The sequence below is a fragment of the Trichomycterus rosablanca genome, chromosome 20 (genome assembly GCF_030014385.1).
Source record: "Trichomycterus rosablanca isolate fTriRos1 chromosome 20, fTriRos1.hap1, whole genome shotgun sequence".
Lineage (NCBI taxonomy): Eukaryota > Metazoa > Chordata > Actinopteri > Siluriformes > Trichomycteridae > Trichomycterus > Trichomycterus rosablanca.
This window is the reverse complement of record NC_086007.1, coordinates 4,020,269-4,035,743: the sequence shown is the minus strand read 5'-3', so window position 1 is coordinate 4,035,743 and position 15,475 is coordinate 4,020,269. Positions and strand designations below refer to the sequence as shown.

General features: G+C 40.9%; 1 protein-coding gene across 1 annotated transcript in view; it reads right to left on the bottom strand.

The window, feature by feature from the left end:
• The window catches only part of dchs1a (dachsous cadherin-related 1a), a 136,020-nt gene that overhangs the window by 35,819 nt on the left and 84,726 nt on the right, over nucleotides 1-15,475 (bottom strand). The window lies entirely within an intron of this gene.

Sequence of the window (15,475 nt, the reverse complement as noted above, 5' to 3'; positions counted from 1 at the left end):
TCACTGTTTAGAATCATGTATTGTAGTTCATGTATAATGTTAGATGAATTAATCTTGGTTAGTTAATCTTGTCTCGTTTCGAGCTCATGTGTCTTGCTTAGAGAATCATGTATTGTAGTCCATGTGTAGTGTTAGTTAATCTTGGATAGCTAATCATGTCTTGTTTCCTGTTATAATCTAGTTCAGGTATAGAATTAGCATTTGTGTTAGCTTGCAGGATGTAGCTTAGCTTAGGGTTTAGGGTAGTTTAGGATCATGTTTCATGTGTGTTTAGGTTAGCATTAGCAATTAGCATAGCATTTAGCATAGGGTCTAGCATAGTCCAGGGGTCTGTGTTTGTCTTGTGAAACCTATTCTTGCCAGTGTTATAATGGGTAAAAAAAAGTGTGTGTGTGCCCGTGTGCCCGTGTGCCCGTGTGTGCATGTGCCCTTGTTTTTTGTCAAGAGCCCTTCGTTACAGGACACTTTTTCACATTGGTGATGCAGATTTAAAATTTTATTGGGACAGTGGTAGCCTTGTGGGTAGAGCTTTGGGCTTTCAATCGAAAGGTTGAGAGTTTGAATCCAGGCTTTGAAGCCAACCATCATTGAAACTACAATAATTTGTCAGATCTGCAGACACACACTCATGCAATTAAAAGATTTTAGCAGAACATATTTATCAGTCGTTGTGAGGCCTGGAGGCAGAACTGATATACAGCATGAGTCAAATGTATTTAAATCTAAAGCCCATAAGCTAAAGAACAAAGCCATGCAGGAGGACAAGCTCAGGCTGAAGAGTAAAATCTAACAATGAGTGGAAGAGTAATAAACACCACTTTACCACATGCTATGCCTCCCACATTTACTTATATGATAGAAGTGAGAAGCACAGTGGTGGTTCCAACTCAAGGCAGCAGAGCATGGAACAAGTGAGCAGAGCTTCGGCGTGGATGTGTCTCATGGACAAATCGATTTTCCATGTAGACTTGGCTCGACTAAAGAAAGCACAGGGACAGCGCTCACCGCTCGGGGTCTCAGTCTACCAAAAAACACAAGCTCGGTACCTTAGGAAAAATAATTCTCAGTGATTTCTGATCTGATCGGAGACTCAGCGCTCACTTTCATTCTAACTGCAACAAGGCATGACATGTTTATTTTATCCCGGTGTCAGAAACTTGGCTCAGTAATGAAATGCATATCAAATATTTATGATTTTAGGGAGTGATAATATGAAGCATTATCAAGTTACTCTGAATCAAGGATGTGAGTGATTAAAGCGCAATCGAGTCTGAAGGCTAAAATAAAACGTTTCTTACCCAAACCCCAAAACTGAATCTATGTTTTAACATGACCTCACTTATAGACAGATATGAGCTTCTGAAAGAATATTTACAGTACAGACACCTAAACATCCCTAAAATATTCACATCTACACCGATCAGCCATAACATTAAAACCACCTCCTTGTTTCTATACTCACTGCCCATTTTATCAGCTCCACTTACCATATAGAAGCAATTTGTAGTTCTACAATTACTGACTGTAGTCCATCTGTTTCTCTACATACTTTTTTAACCGGCTTTCACCCTGTTCTTTAATGGTCAGCACCCCCACAGGACCACCACAGAGCAGGTATTATTTAGGTGGTGGATCATTCTCAGCACTGCAGTGACACTGACATGGTGGTGGTGTGTTAGTGTGTGTTGTGCTGGTATGAGTGGATCAGACACAGCAGCGCTGCTGGAGATTTTAAATACCGTGTCCACTCACTGTCCACTCTATTAGACACTCCTACCTAGTTGGTCCACCTTGTAGATGTAAAGTCAGAGACGATCGCTCATCTATTGCTGCTGTTCGAGTCAGTCATCTTCTAGACCTTCATCAGTGGTCACAGGTTGCTGCCCACGGGGCGCTGTTGGCTGGAGATTTTTGGTTGGTGGACTATTCTCAGTCCAGCAGTGACAGTGAGGTGTTTAAAAACTCCATCAGCGCTGCTGTGTCTGATCCACTCATACCAGCACAACACACACTAACACACCACCACCATGTCAGTGTCAATGCAGTGCTGAGAATGATCCACCCCCCAAATAATACCTGCTCTGTGGTGATCCTGTGGGGGGTCCTGACCATTGAAGAACAGCATAGAAGGGGGCTAACAAAGTATGCAGAGAAACAGATGTACTACAGTCAGTAATTGTAGAACTACAAAGTGCTTCTATATGGTAAGTGGAGCTGATAAAATGGACAGTGAGTGTAGAAACAGGGAGGTGGTTTTAATGTTATGGCTGATCGTGTATATCTGGTGCACCTGATAAAATCACAAGATTGAAAAACCAGCCTGAAAACTGCTTATTTATGCATCAGTGCAGCGGCTTCTTAATCCTGCATTTAAATCAGCATCAGCAACACGATGTGACACGAAAGCCAGAAATCATTTATATTTTATGAGAGCTGGTGAGATACACCAAGAGGAAGCAGAACAACCGTTAGTGATGCAAAGTTCTGATTTATGCAAATCAGAGGCAAAGTTATCTGGCCATAACTAATCAGTTAAAAGTGGTCAAACAGATTTAATAAGTTAATTAATTTATTTATTTTATAAACAAGCACAAATGAGCACAGTTTTACACTCTATTAAGGTGAATGTTCAGTAGATCCTTTCTATAACAGGTAAGAAACTTAGATGATACGAATTTCGAACCCCTGAGGAAAAGCAAACTGTGATACAGTGAGAACTCTGAAGCTAAACAGATGAGGGCAGGAACTTGCTGTGTGATGGTTACTGGAGAACCGAGTCCTACGGTTCATGCACTGTACCACATCATATCAAGATTCAGGGCACGAAGGAAGGAGGCACTGCGGCTCTCACGGATTCACCGGCAGTTTAGATTCAGCGATGCCTGTCGCTTTCATAAGTCTCGATTACTGGAGCCAAGATTTAAGTGATGATCACTCGGAAGGGAATATGCATTATGATTATAGTAGGTGGATTTCCAGAAAACTGAGCTGTAATTAGAAGACGATTCGGCTTTTCAATTGGTAAGAATAATGGTCGGGTTCTCAAAATGGTTTGCTCAATTCATTTCCTTCAATCAGAACCGGGTCTGGCATCGACGCTGGCACAGTGTCGTGTGAACCGGTGAATCTGATGAATCGACAGGAGATCAGAGAGAAAACGTAGTAAATTCTTCACACAGAGGGATACCTATGAACAAAGCCATGATCTCTGTCTGGACATGTCCTCCATGGTTTTAATAAGCTATTTTATTAAAGACATCAGTCATATTTCATAACTTCAGAAAAAAAGCATTTAATAGATGGATGCACTGATAGACAGAGGCAGAAAGACAGGAACTGAACCCCGCTGCAAACGTTAGATAAATGTTAGGAAAATATGGATGAATGAAAATATATTAAAAAACGACCGTTCGCTAAACTTCTGCTCTCTTTCTCTGGCATCACATCAAAGAGGTGGAAAACTGGTCAAGGGGGGTAATGGATACCTCCCACTGTCCTCTCCCTCAGTGACCATCGATAAGAGAAAAGCAGCAGGTCTCTGCAGCAGCTCAGAGCCGCGGAACCGAAATCATTCTGACACGCATCGTGCTCACATGTGTAGGAGCTGGATAAAACCTGTGGCTGAAAATAAACCAGTACCAGTCGAGAACAGAAGAACCGATACAATGGACTGAGCAGGGCCAGATGGTTTCCACTATTTAGTAGAAAACATAAGACAGGAATGTGTGTGTAAGGTGAGCTGCAGGTCACATGGTTTGAGGACTGAATGTAGGGCTGAACGGTGAAGTGCCCACGTTTCAGCAGACGTGATTCTGAAAGCGCCAGCGTACTGTATACTTCATTCACTTTATTCTGGTCAGGGTCACAGTGGTTCACAATGAGGAAACCCTTTGGACCTGTGTTGCTGAGTGCACTGGCCGCACAAGTAAGCAAATAAAAAAGAAAGCATTAGACCTAAGACAGAAATACCCTGGACAAGGTGCTAATCCATCACAGAGCTTCAGCCAAACCCCCTCAGACATAGCCCAGTCGGCCGATACACTAGTGGTGGGCTGGCATAGCTGTGAGAGGAAGCCCAAACAGACACGGAGAACATGCAAACTCTACACAGAAAGAACCCGGACCACTCCACCTGGGATTTGAACCCAGGACTTTCTTGCTGTGAGGTGACAGTGCTACACACCGAGCCACCGTGCCGCCCCATAGGTCATATACACTGATCAGCCATAACATTAAAACCACCTCCTTGTTTCTAGACACACTGTCCATTTTATCAGCTCTTACCATATAGACGCACTTTGTAGTGCTACAATTATTGACTGTAGTCCATCTGTTTCTCTGCATATCTTTTTAACCTGCTTTTACTCTGTTCTTTAATGGTCAGGACCCCCACAGGACCACCACAGAGCAGGTATTATTTAGGTGGTGGATCATTCTCAGCACTGCAGTGACACTGACATGGTGGTGGTGTGTTAGTGTGTGTTGTGCTGCTATGAGTGGATAAGACACAGCGGCGCTGCTGGAGTTTTTAAACACCGTGTCCACTCACTGTCCACTCTATTAGACACTCCTACCTAGATTGTCCTCCTTGTAGATGTAAAGTCAGAGACGATCGCTCATCTATTGCTGCTGTTTGAGTTGGTCATCTTCTAGTCCTGGTCACAGAACGCTGCCCACGGGGCGCTGTTGGCTGGAGATTTTTTGGGTTGGTAGACTATTCTCAGTCCAGCAGTGACAGTGAGGTGTTTAAAAACTCCATCAGCGCTGCTGTGTCTGATCCACTCATACCAGCACAACACACACTAACACACCACCACCATGTCAGTGTCACTGCAGTGCTGAGAATGATTCAAATAATACCTGCTCTGTGGTGGTCCTGTGGTGGTCCTGACCATTGAAGAACAGCATTAAAGGGGGCTAACAAAGCATGCAATCAGTAACTGTAGAACTACAAAGTGCTTCTATATGGTAAGTGGGTGGAGCTGATAAAATGGACTCTGAGTGTAGAAACAAGGAGGTGGTTTTAATGTTATGGCTGATCAGTGTAGGTTTTGAATAAATCTTTATCTTTAATAAAATGAATCATTCTGTGTTTACTCGTGTGTTTATCTTAATACATTTAGATGTGACAAGCAAAATCAGAAGAAATAGCAGAACTGTTTATACTCAGTTCTTTCTACTTTCACTTAATGTTTCTGCCCTCTTTCGCAAGACCTTAACACGGGGGTGTAACATGCTTTTTAATGCTGAGAGGTTTTTTCTGTGCTAAGTGGTTAAAAGCTCTCAAACAGCACATCCAGCCGACCACAATAGGAAGAAAAGTGTGAACGGATCGGGGGCAAAGGTTCAACTCTTCCACTTTACACTGTACAAACCACAAACTTAATATAATTCCAGTAAAAATGCATCACTCTGGCTGCATATCAAACTAACATGATGCAGACATTCTCTGTGATACGCTGCCCATACATCATTCATGCAGCAACAATCCCTTTATGTCCCATTACTGACATAATAAAGGTCATCATCTTTTATGTTCTTTACTTCTTAGATCCAAAAAACCATGCCATCAACAGGCACAACATGGCATTTTAGATTTAGCACTCCATATTTCTTTCTGATATCCTCTGTGTAACAGACTGGTGTGACATCAGTGGAGCAATCCTCCAGATTTGCGGAGAGCTTTGCACCATCCAGATGTCCATTAAAAGGAATCTTGCATATTAGGACATCCCTGTAAAACATCATATAGATGTCAGAACCGTCGTGTGATTTTATTATTTTATTCGGACCGGGTGCAGCACATGGGTTTCATCCTGAAAATCTCAAGCTGGCAGACGCTATACGAGATGATTTCATCGCTGCTCACTGACTGGGAAACTGAGAAGTTTAGAGTCGAAGTCCAGCTTTATACAATAAGCCAAATGTTTGTCCAAAGTAAAGCCACAGTCTCACTGTTCAATATTTTTTGGGACTGAGAAAAAAAGTCCTCATGCTTAAATCAGCTATCTGGGACCCTGTAAGTTCCTTTAAGTCCAAGAGTAAATTCTGGTTTTGAAAGATGAACAGAAAAGGATCAAAATGTAAAGCCTTGGTTTGTCACCAACACCAACATGATGCACCATGCCACCCGAACATACGAGGGATCTTCAAAAAGTTTCCTCACTTTCATATGATCGCTGTCCGATGAAAAACACGAATCTCCACTTTTAGCAGTTTTCACATGAAGAAGAAGAAGAAGAAGAAGAAGAAGAAGACATGTGTTGATTGTGGGTATAAATATCTGTCTGTCCATAGCAGCTAAAATCAAAATGACCAATAAAAAGATGAAAAATCACATCTTATTAACGAGTATCTCCATTGGCTGCTAGATTAAATGTGCTCATTTTGACCAGGTACAGTCTAGTAAAGTAATAATAGACTCTGCTTGTGCTAAAACACGCATTCATATCAGCAATATTTAAAAGAACACACAACAGGCTGTGCAGGAAGTTGGACGTGCTCTTTGGAATTCACAGAAAGAAATCTGTGTATGTCTCTGTTTATGAAACCAACAGACTGACGACCTGATAAAGATATATTTTTATTTCTGTGCTGAATTGTATCTAAATTGTGCCATCTGTGATTTGTTTGCACCATTACTGTCAGGGGAAAAAGTTTTTTCCTTCTCCTGAAAAGTTGCGTTTTTCACCAGACAGCGACAATATTTTGGTTATAAACGGTGAGGATGGAGGAGTAGTAATCGGTCGTGACTGAGACACTGAGAGACGCTTATAGTCCGGATTTAGCTCCATCTGATTTCCACCTTTTTGGACGCTCAACGAAGCTTTAAGGGGAAGAAGATATTCATGTGATGATGATGTGAAAGCAGCGCTGCATCAGTGATGGCATTAAAAAGTTGGTACGACACTGGAAAAATGCATTGGAAGGTGACTATGTAAAAAAGTGATGTGCCGCTCAGGTGGCGCAGCGGTAAAACACACACTAGAACAGCAGAGCTGCGATCTCAGATACATCGTATCAAACCTCAGCTCTGCCGGCCAGCTGGGCTGAGCGACCACATGAACAACAAATGGCCTGTTGTTCATATAGGGGTGGAATAAGCCGGAGAGGGACTATTTCATCACTAATGCAACTACGACCTCTGCTGGCTGATTGATGGCGCCTGCACAGAGACGGGAATATAGTGCTGTCAGGTTGTGTTTCTCTGTACACAGTGCTGATCTGCACTGCACTCGTCAAAGTGTAGGTGACAAAATGCATACGGCTGCTGCCCACGTGTCGGAGGGGGCGTGGGTTAGCTTCGTTCTCCTCGATCAGAGCAGGGATCGGCATTGGTGACAAAGATCATCCCAACTGACCAGATCGAAGATACAGAAACATTAAGTGTATATCACCAAAATAATGGTTTCCTTAATGGCTCAGCTAGAAATAGCATGGAGTCGTCAAACTGCCATATGACCTGGTAGGTAAAGTGTAATGGTGTAATGCCAGTCAATCAGCAACTTGTGTTAGACAAACAGCCAGGATTCTGAAAATAGAAACCGCCTTTAAAACATGGAACGGCACTTCACTGGCTGTGAAAGAAAAAGAAAATCCACAAAGTGATTCACCAATTTAAAAACGCCCCCCGGTTGGCTCCTGCTGGAACTGTTTCAGACACGTCTTACTGGCTGGAGACCACAGGGCAAATCCGAGACATGTTAAAAAGATTATTCAGTCTCTCAATTGGCTTACGAATGTTCAAAGCTCCTCCAGAAATCTGTGAACAGTAACAGTGACGTTAAAATTGACCCTCTCGGCCTGCTGCCAGCATGACTCTCATGACTCCCACCAAAACAACTGGATGAAGAATGAGATTGTGTGGGCCTTTAAAAAAAGGATCAAAATACACTCATAAGTAGCTGTCCTGCTTTGTTATATAATCGATGAATCAACAATGAGATTAATATGACGTGATTAAAATTTGACTCAGCTGTCAGAGAGGTTTAAATACGCGGACTGGCGAGCATCCAGACGCTCTCTTCTTCAATTAACCAGATAAAAGACATTTTTCTTTCAATCAGCGCATGTATATGATCCTGTTTTTTTTAAAACCCACCGGAGAGGCTAATTTATAGGTAAAAAGAGGTCTTGGAAGAGCCAGACGCTGAAATAACAAAGGTTTAACACATTGCGGCTTTTCATCTCGCACCTTGACGTGCAGCAGAACAAAAGCACAAAAGTTCGGCCGCGGGAGAGAAGTTTATTCTGTTCATCAAGACGTAAGTAGGAGGAGGAGCATCGAAGACTCGGGACTAGGGTTTCCTTCTCTTCTGCCCTGTCTTTCTTAAATATTCGGTCTGTCTTTTATTTGGGGGCCCACAGATGGATGTAATTAGATCAATAGACAGTTTGGGGAAAGTGAGAGCGTGGGACTTTAAAACAGAGAAGAGGGAAGGGTAAGAAACAAATATATGAAATTGCAAAAGAACCAGATAAATGTTTAGACAATTGTGCCAACATGTTATTTGGAATGATTTGTTATACATTTAGGTTGATCTTAGCAAAGGATTGGTTTAAAGTACAAATAAAAATATTTAAAACATGGAGCTCTTGCTATGTACTAGATCCGCATTATCAATTTGGCACACCGGATGCCCTTCCTGACACAACCCACATTTATCCGGGCTTGGGACCGGCACTACAATGCACTGGTTTATGCATCCTAGCGGCTGGTACCTATAAGACAATTCAGTGTCTCCAATTAACCTGGCTGCATGTTTTTGGACTGTGGAAGGAAACCGGAGCTCCCGGAGGAAACCCATGCAGACACGGGGAGAACATGCAAACTCCGCACAGATAGGACCCGGACCGCCCCACCTGGGGATCGTGCTACCCACTGAACCAGAGTGCCGCCCGGACTTCTGTCTGAACTGGTTTAATATTTCATTCCAAATAATTCATGCATTATATATTTTATACTTAAATATGAGGGATATTAACCGGCGTGACACAGCTCACACACAGAACACCGAATACAATCTAAAATAAGCCACTGTTATGTGTTTGAAGTTTTTTTTATTTTGCAACAGAAGGAAAAATCCCAAAACTGGATCTATGTCTTTACTGGTCTCGCAGGGTTGGCCACCATGCTCGTAATGATTTGTAACTGAGGAATGCTAAGGGATAATCTGGAGTCCAAATCGCACCCCTAACAACAGACTTCAATCCACAACACATGAAAGCTTGACAAACTTTATTAACCAAGCCAAGTCTAGAAAGTCAATGTTTCCTAAACATACTTGCCGTTTTAACCCTCTTGTTTAGAAGGTTTCTTAAAGTACTGGTGAACTTTTTGCAGCATTTCTTATGGGCAACAGCACACTGTTCAGGTCCAGTGCACCATTATTTATTTTTATCCTATATTAATACTTCGTATTACTGCATTTTCACTCAAGACTTTATAATTAGCCAATACACCATTTCTGCACTCACTGTCCAGTTTATCAGCTCCATTTACCATATAGAAGCACTTTGTAGTTCTACAATTACTGACTGTAGTCCATCTGTTTCTCTACATACTTTGTTAGCCCCCTTTCACCCTGTTCTTCAATGGTCAGGACTCTCCCAGGACCACTACAGAGCAGGTATTATTTAGGTGGTGGATCATCCTTAGCACTGCAGTGACACAGACATGGTGGTGGTGTGTTAGTGTGTGTTCAGACACAGCAGCGCTGCTGCAGTTTTTAAATACTGTGTCCACTCACTGTCCACTCTATTAGACACTCCTACCTAGTTGGTCCACCTTGCAGATGTAAAGTCAGAGACGATCGCTCATCTATCGCTGCTGTTTGAGTTGGTCATCATCTAGACCTTCATCAGTGGTTACAGGATGCTGCCCACAGGGTGCTGTTGACTGGATATATTTTTGGTTGGAGGACTATTCTCAGTCCAGCAGTGACAGTGAGGTGTTTAAAAACTCCATCAGCGCTGCTGTGTTGTATTGTTATGGTTGATCGGTGTATATTACCTGTAGATTTTTACTCACGTAGACATTGTTCACAAGCGATTACCTGCCTGTATCCCTAATGCCCTATACCATATATAGTGTAAACTAATCTATTCAGTGCACTTATTTGACATACTACTTATTAAAATAGTGTGTAGTTTGGAATACAGCCACTTTGAATGTTATGAAGCCCCACCTTTATGGAGCATGATCCGTTTTTCACATTTCAAACTGGGTTTCCACCATACACCTTCAAACCGAAATTACCTAACAGATCCTCCTGAACAGCATTTAGCAGCTGTTTTTATTCTACAGTTTTGACCGATTATTCTACAGTTTTGACCGATCACCGATTAGCAAGTGAGGGTTAACGGCCCTAAACTGTGCGCTCAGGAGCCCAACAGTGGCAGCATGGCTGTGGTGAGGCTTGAATCAACAACCTTCTGATTACTAGTCTATTACCCTGACCACTAAATTACAGCTGCCCTTTAATCTCAGGCCTTGTGAGACCATATAATTATAAAACGCTATTCAAGAGAGTTAAACACTGAGTTTAATGGTATTGAAACGGGAAAAGGAAATGTATCATGTAGAGAGGAAGAGTGAAGGTTAAGATAGAAACACACAATCCTGAATGTTACCGTTACCACGTCCTAAAAGCAACCAAAAAGCAGCAGGGAACACACGCAAGTCGTTCATACAGTGCAGCTTAAGTAGGGCCAAAATCTTCCAACATTTTTTGCTACTACAGACTAATTTCTCTCAAATCCTTTCCTTAGGATGGGATTACGACCATGGCACACGCTCCAGTGATAAGGTAAGCTAAAATGCTCTGTTATTGCGTCAAACCCGAGAGAAACCTGAAAGAGACGTGTGAGAGTCACGACAATCACCTCTTACCTGCCATGTTTTCTAATTTACTGTTTAAATGATAAAGAGAAAAGCTAGTCTCTGGGTCTTTTCCTCGAGTGTGCCAATCAGCCCCTCGGTTGCTGGAATACAAAAGGGAATCGAGCTTATGGGGAAATTGCTAGTTTTTATTTGTGGCCTGACAGGGCAGTCCATTTCAATAACAAATCCCAGAACAGATGTGGAGACTGCTGTTAGCGTGTGTGTGTGTGTGTGTGTGTGTGTGTGTGAGGGAGTGTTGCTGAAAGGGCTTGGCTTTTCATCAGCCGAGTGTTATATTTCCATGGCTTGTAAAATAGTTTACTATTATATAGCTTACTGAGTCTGACATGTGGCCTAAATTATTCATCCCGGTGCTTATCTGCGCTCCACTGACCAGACTGATGGGACTGGGGTTCCAAAAATCATTTTTAGATCAGGTCCTTCACCTACATTTATGATGCTATTTGTGACCATGAAAATCATATTTTGAAATGGTTAAATTGAATCGTTCCAGTTCTTGCAAACCCACTTTAAACTGTTATTAAATATCAGAGGCGATCATTCATGCGTACTGACGTGACTTTATAACGGAGCGGTAAAAGCGCCGGGAAACTCAGAGACCTACAAATATTACTGAAAGCTGTTCAGTGTATTTTCTCATCAGACTTTTAAATAACGCCAGTATTCATCTTAAATTAATTCATTCATTATAGAATTCCTGCACACTTAAATATAATTAAATACATTAAAATATACTGAGTGTAAAGTTGTAAAATAGTTCCATACATTTTATTTTCCTTTGCCTATTCATTAATCTGTCTGTCTATCTGTTCATCCATTCATTCACCCTTCATTAGTATTTAACTGTCTGTCCCTCCGTTGCTGTTTCTGTCAGCCTGTCTGTCCATTCATGAGTTAATTCTACCATCCATTTGTCCGTTCATCCATTTACAAACCCAATTTATCGGAAAAGTTGGGACGTTTTTGTGAAATGTAATAAAAACAAGAATCTGTCTGACCACCTTTAACTGTACTGACTGTAGATGATACTTGAAACATTACATTTGCATATCGGAATATGTTTTTTCTACCTCACCCATCATTTGCTCAGTACCATGTACCGACCAACTCTAGTCTTGTCTTCCTTAATTACTCTTTAGATTATGAATGTCTTTTTGTATTTATTTAAGGCCTTTTTTGTATTTATTGTACTGTTTTTTGTGTTTATCTGCACTGTGTACTATGTTGCACCCTGGTCCTGGAGGAACGTTGTTTCACTTCAATATGTACTCGTATATAGCTGAAATAAAACCTCTCTTGACCTCTTGACCTCCTGTATTTTGTAAATATAAACAAATGTCATGCCTTCAAACACACAAGGAGAAGAATAGGAGTAAAGCATTGATAAAATATTCAAACACTGTATTGAAACACTCCACATCACAAAAGATCACAAAAGATGTACCAAAGGTTCAGTCTTCAATTAAAAAGTCTAAATAACAGGAAATGTAACGTAACACAGTGGTTTAGTTTTGTTTGTTTATTAAGATTTTAACGTCATGTTTTACACTTTGGTTACATTCATGACAGGATAAGTTCACGAGGTTATATCAAACTCAGTCATGGACGATTTCGTGTCTCCAATTTACCTCACTTGCATGTCTTTGGACTATGGGAGGAAACCCACACAGACACAGGGAGAACATGCAAACTCCACACATAAAAGACCCAGACCATCCATTCATCCATCCATCCATTTATCAATCCATCCATCCATCCATCTATCCATCCATCCGTCCGTCCATCCATCCATCCATCCATCCATATATTAATCCATCCATATATCCATCCATCCATATATTAATCCATCCATATATCCATCCATCCATCCATCCACATATTAATCCATCCATATATCCATCCATCCATCCATCCATATATTAATCCATCCATATATCCATCCATCCATCCATCCATATATTAATCCATCCATATATCCATCCATCCATATATTAATCCATCCATATATCCATCCATCTATCCATCCATCCATCCATTCGTTTATAATAATAATAATACATTTTATTTATATAGCGCTTTTCAAGATACTCAAAGACGCTTTACATAAGACAAATAATCAAAACAAATACGTACATACACCATACAAATCATAGTACAAAATCAAAATAGTACATCAACATCAAGAATAATTCAGATAAAAACAAAGAGAGCAGCATAAGACAGTTCATTAAAAATTAGCTAAATTATGAGAGAGAACAACAAATATAGAACAATTTCTTAAAATTAGACAGAAACAGGACAGATTTACATGCAATCAGGAAACTGAAAACTTTACAAGTTTTAGGATCTAGGACTTCACATTTCTGTCGTGATCTAAGTATAAAAACTATTAAAAAGAATAGCAAAAATAAAAGCATTTATTTCGTGTTGTTACAAGTTAAATGCCATATTGAATAGATGAGTTTTGAGAAGTGACTTGAATTTGGACAGGTCAGGACAATCTCGTAGGTGTTTGGGGAGAGCATTCCATAAAGATGGAGCAGCTATGGAAAAGGCCCTGTCACCCCAGGTCCGGTGCTTGGTCCTAGAGGGTATGGACAGTAGGTTAGCCTCAGAAGAGCGAAGGCTACGGGAGGGAATGTGCTGATGGAGCAGGTCGGTGAGGTAGGATGGGGCCTGATTATGGAGAGCTTTGTGAGTGAATAGAAGAATTTTGAATTGAATGCGTTGAGCAACGGGAAGCCAATGAAGTTTTTGTAGAACAGGTGTAATATGATCACGGGAGCGAGTATGAGTAAGGAGGCGAGCAGCTGAATTCTGGATATACTGAAGTTTTTTTAGGATTTTGTTAGATGTACCATAAAGGATGCTATTGCAATAATCAATTCTGGATGTAATAAAAGCATGAATCAAGGTTTCGGCGGCAGAAAAAGAGAGTGATGGACGTAGACGTGCTATGTTTTTTAGATGAAAGAAAGCAGTTTTGGTGATGTGATTTACATGGCGGTCAAAAGAGAGGTTGCTATCAAAAATTACACCAAGATTTCGGATGTTAGAAGACGGAGACAAAGTGTCATTATCAATGGTAATTTGAAAATTTTTTGTGGTTTTTGCCAGGGATGTAGGACCTACGATGATCATATCTGATTTTTCACAGTTTAATTTGAGGAAATTAGCTTTCATCCACAATTTCATTTCAGTGATGCAATTTGTCAGAGTGGAGTGAAGTTCAGTATTAATGGATTTGGAGGAGATGTAAAGCTGAATATCATCAGCATAGCAGTGGAAATGTAAACCATGCCGACGTATGATGTCACCAAGGGGGAGCATATAAAGAATAAACAAAAGGGGACCTAACACTGAGCCTTGGGGAACGCCTTGGGACAGTGGAGCAATGGCAGAACTACAATTGTTGATATTAACAAACTGTTGTCTGTTTATGAGATATGACCTTAACCACAAAAGGGCAGTACCAGTGATGTTGACAGAGGATTCAAGGCGGGACAGAAGAATGGAGTGATTAATGGTGTCAAAAGCTGCAGTAAGATCAAGGAGGACGAGAATATTAATTTGTCCAGAGTCTGAGGAAAGAAGAAGGTCATTTGTGACTTTGAGGAGGGCTGACTCAGTGCTGTGCTGGGGGCGGAAACCAGACTGAAATGATTCAAATAGATTATTGGAATTTAGGTGATCTTTGAGCTGTGAGGCAACAACACGTTCCAGTATTTTCGACAGAAATGGAAGATTGGAAATGGGCCGAAAGTTACTCATAATGTTAGAGTCAAGTCCAGGTTTTTTAAGTATGGGAGTAACAGCAGCCAATTTGAGTGATTCATCCATCCATCCATCCATCCATATATTAATCCATCCATCCATCTATCCATCCATATATCCACCCATCCATCCATCCATATATCAATCCATCCATATATCCATCCATCCATCCATATATCCATCCATCCATCCATCCATCCATATATTAATCCATCCATATATCCATCCATCCATCCATCCATATATCCATCCATCCATCCATCCATATATTAATCCATCCATATATCCATCCATCCATCCATCCATATATTAATCCATCCATATATCCATCCATCCATATATCCATCCATCTATCCATCCATCCGTCCATCCATCCATTCGTTTATCCATCCATCCATCCATATATTAATCCATCCATCCATCTATCCATCCATCCATCCATCCATATATCCACCCATCCATCCATCCATATATCAATCCATCCATATATCCATCCATCCATCCATATATTAATCCATCCATATATCCATCCATCCATCCATCCATATATTAATCCATCCATATATCCATCCATCCATCCATCCATCCATATATTAATCCATCCATATATCCATCCATCCATCCATCCATCCATATATTAATCCATCCATATATCCATCCATCCATCCATATATTAATCCATCCATATATCCATCCATCCATCCATCCATATATTAATCCATCCATATATCCATCCATCCATCCATCCATCCATATATCCATCCATCCATATATTAATCCATCCATATATCCATCCAT